Raw genomic sequence first — 4,016 nt, forward strand, 5'->3', positions numbered from 1 at the left:
GGGGCGGGTAAGGCAGGAAACGGAGAATTTTTGCTAGTGCTGCTTTATTAAGGGCATCTCTGCAAACGGACACAGTATTTGTTCCAACTGATGCCCGGACAGAAATGCAAAAGCTAGCCATCTAAAGCGAGCCACTATATTTCCACCTCTTTTAACTTAAAAAATGACTTGTGATTTGATTAGTACTAGTTTTTTATTTGATGGAAGGTTACTAATCATATCTTTTACAGCAAGCATTTACTAATATCCAGATAATCAAAAAGAAATAAACAAAACAATCCAACGGCTCTCCGCTTTGCGTCTCTCGCGCGAGGCAATTACAGATTTTGCGCCTCCCGTCAGCGCCGCCGCAGATCGGCCTCATCTTCTACTGTATGTGGACTATGAAGACGCGGTGGATCCCCAATTTTGAATTGTCAAGACAAGAGCTTTATGTAAGAGTAGAAGCGCTAAAAGGTGGTACTTGCCAGCGGGAGGGCCTCTGCTCTGTTTTTAGGTGTTTTTTTTGGGTTCGTTTAGGATTTGTGTCCTGCTCAGAAAGACGAGACGACGGCGGCTCCTTGAAATTTTGAATTTGTACACCGAAGGCCGGGCCTTCGTTTAGGAACTCAAGACACCTACACGACGGAGTAGTCGGCATACAGTTGCCGACGACGGTTCTATGGACACAGATGAGGACTCTTTAGCCAAGGCTATGCGGCGTAAGGCAGCGCAAAACCTCGACAACCAAGGTATTACGTCGTCACCGAAATCCTTTTTAGATTTTTCTAATGCTGCCATCGTTTCTAAGTTAAATAAAGTGGGTGCCAGTCTTGGAAAGAATGAGAAGGATATTTCTATTTCGACTAACGCTTTGAAACATTTGGAATATGACCGATTAAAAGTTACTCCACATGTTTCTAGCAAGTCTTATGTCTCCCGTACTGATGAGGAAGAGCTGCATGCCACATCAGATGGTCAGCTACTCTCTCATTTAGTAGGGGCGGTTTCGGACGTGGGTCTAGATGAACCCGGGCTTAGTTCATTGATTGAGCTTACAGCATCCGGACGTAAATCAAAAAACGCACGTTCGAAAAAAGATAGTAAGTCCCATAAGAGGGCAAAGTGTTTCATTATGAATGGAATGTCTTTTAATAGCAGAGGTCTTCGTGACTTGGCTAAACATTTATTCATTGCAGAATGTAATAGGGAATACAATTTAGATTTTTTGGCTATCTCTGAAACGGGGAGATGTGATTTCTCAGTAAGTCTGCTTAACCGTCTTTCTGGCGGGATAGACTTTACTTGGGTTTCGCGACCGCCTAGAGGTCGTTCTGGGGGCATTTTACTTGGCGTAAATACAGGGACTATGGATGTTTTGGCTAGTTCGAATGGTGAATTTCACGTTAAACTCCATATTCGCAACAAGGCTGACAACTTCACATGGACCCTCGTCGCCGTGTATGGGGCAGCCCAGGATGAGTTCAAGGCCGATTTTCTTCGTGAATTGGTTAATCTGGCGAAAGATAATCCCTATCCCATTCTTATAGGTGGGGATTTCAACTTGCTTCGATTTCCAAATGAGAAAAGCCGCGGTGGGTTCGATAATCATTGGCCTTTCCTTTTCAATGCTGTCATCGACAGTCTAGATTTGCGAGAGGTTTCTATGATTGGAAGACAATTCACATGGGCGAACAGTCTTCCGGAACCGACATATGAGAAACTAGATCGCGTTTTAATGGATACCGTCTGGGAATCAAAATTTCCTATGGTTTCTGTTCGTGCTCTACCTCGTATCGAGGCTATATCAGACCACACACCCATTCTTCTAACTACTGGGTTGCCACGACCACAACATAGACGCAAGTTCAAGTTCGAACTTGGGTGGTTGCTTCGCGATGGCTTCCATGACATGGTCAAGGAGGTGTGGGAGAAACCAGTCGCCGGGCCTACCCCAATACACAGATGGAATAACAAAATGTGTGCATTACGTAAATTCCTTGGTGGTTGGGCCAGGTGGGTATCCTCAAAAAGGAGAAGCTTTGTCTTTCATCTATCATTGATGAATTAGAAGCTTTGGCAGAGATTAGACCTGTATCTGAGCATGAAATCGAGATCAAGAATCATTCGAATGCACAAATAGCTAACATGCTGCGTGAAGAGGAACTCAAATGGTACCAACATTCTAACTCGCAATTTATCCTGAAAGGTGATTCGAATACTAGATATTTCCATGGAGTCGCCAATGGCAGACACCGGAAGAAAATTATTCATTCCCTACAACAGGATGAGGGAGTGATTGAGGGGCATGAGCAACTTAAATCTTATATCACTAATTATTATTAAAAAAATTCAGAGCCCCAGAGGAAGGAAACTTCTCGATGGATGAGACCCGAACAGATGACATCCCTCAGGTCTCTGATGAGGGAAACAACCTTCTAACAGCCCCATACTCTGAGGAGGAAGTTAGAAAGGCAGTTTTCCTAATGGAGCATAACAAAGCCCCGGGTCCGGATGGTTTTCCCGCTGAGTTCTATCAGAAATTCTGGGAAGTCATCAAACCGGATCTCCTACTTTTGTTTACCGACCTACATGCTGGCCAACTAGAATTGTTCCGCTTAAACTTCGGTGAGGTTATTTTATTACCTAAGGTTAATGAGGCTAAACGGATACAACAATATATACCTATTTGCCTCCTTAATGTTAGTTTTAAAATATTCATGAAGGTTGCGACTATTAGGCTAAATTCGGTTGCTGAACATGTGGTTCGGCCTTCACAGACAACTTCTATGCGAGGCAGACACATCCTAGATGGAGTTGTTATCCTTCATGAAACAGTCCATGAATTACACCGGAAAAGGTTAAAGGGGTGGTACTCAAAATAGACTTTGAAAAGGCTTATGACAAAGTCAAGTGGCTTTTTCTTCAACAGACTCTCAGAATGAAAGGATTTTCTGCAGAGTGGCGCGCTATGATCCATAGCTTCGTTTCTGGAGGTAGTGTTGTCATTAAGGTCAATGATGACGTTGGACACTATTTCCAAACGAAGAAGGGATTGCGACAAGGTGACTCGGTATCGCCCATACTATTCAATATAGTGGCGGATATGCTAGCGGTCATGATTGAGCGTGCCAAGGTTGATGGCCAAATGGATGGGGTAGTAAATCATCTAGTTGATGGTGGTCTCTCTATACTTCAATATGCCGATGATACGATTCTCTTCATGGATCATGACCTCGAGAAAGCGAGAAATCTGAAACTGATTTTATCAGCATTCGAGCAACTCTCAGGTCTAAAGATCAATTTTCATAAAAGTGAATTGTTTTACTTTGGCGAGGCTCAAGACGAGGCCCACCTGTATGCTGAATTGTTCGGATGCGGGTTGGGTTAGTTTCTGATCACATATTTGGGGATACCGATACATTATCGGAGACTCACAAATGCTGAATGGAAACACGTCGAGGAGAGACTGCAAAAAAGACTTAGCAGTTGGAAAGGTAAACTGCTGTCTCTAGGTGGAAGATTGGTCCTCATAAATTCAGTACTTAGTAATATGGTACTATATATGATTTCCTTCTTCCAGTTACCGAAAGGAGTTTTACATAGATTGGATTACTTCCGATCAAGATTCTTTTGGCAAGGAGATAGCGAGAGAAAGAAATATCGACTGGCTAAATGGAGTGTGGTTTGCCGTCCCAAAGACCAAGGCGGGTTGGGCATTCATGACCTTGAGGTTAAGAATAGGGTCCTCCTCGGCAAATGGTTGTTTAAATTACTAACGGAAGATGGTGTATGGCAAACCCTCCTAAGGAGGAAATATGTGGGTTCCAAGGCGGTATCCCAAGTATATTGGAAGCCTGGGGATTCCCACTTTTGGGCAGGTCTAATGGCTACGAAGAAATAATTCTTCTGCTATGGATCCTTCTCGATTAAGGACGGCCCGGAAATTAGGTTCTGGGAGGACAAGTGGCTAGGAAATATGTAGGATCGGAAATATGTCTAGAGGGGGGTGATTAGACTACTTGACCAAATAAAAA

This window comes from Triticum aestivum, chromosome 3D (assembly GCF_018294505.1).
Source record: "Triticum aestivum cultivar Chinese Spring chromosome 3D, IWGSC CS RefSeq v2.1, whole genome shotgun sequence".
NCBI lineage: Eukaryota > Viridiplantae > Streptophyta > Magnoliopsida > Poales > Poaceae > Triticum > Triticum aestivum.